This window comes from Myotis brandtii, unplaced genomic scaffold (assembly GCF_000412655.1).
Source record: "Myotis brandtii unplaced genomic scaffold, ASM41265v1 scaffold1260, whole genome shotgun sequence".
Lineage (NCBI taxonomy): Eukaryota > Metazoa > Chordata > Mammalia > Chiroptera > Vespertilionidae > Myotis > Myotis brandtii.
In genome coordinates this window covers 862,059-862,343 of record NW_005354426.1, presented here as the reverse complement: position 1 = coordinate 862,343, position 285 = coordinate 862,059, and positions in this window count along the sequence as shown.

The window sequence follows — 285 nt, the reverse complement described above, 5'->3', positions numbered from 1 at the left end:
CACATTGGTGGTGGTGGTGGTGTTGTCAGAATGTGTTATATTATGCAGATGAAAATCTATTTAAACAGATTTGATGTAGATATTTTCAAAGATGGAAGAATTGTCCCTGTCAACTATTTTAGTTGATTCATATCTTCAGTAATTGTCATCATTGCAAAGTTTTCAGTCCCCATATGGATTGCTGGATATAATATGTCATGCCCTGTCCCTGTCCCCTCCCTTTGTTGCCTTTGTTACCTTAAGGACTCTAGTTTTCCATTTATATGTTTAAGTACCAACCTTACC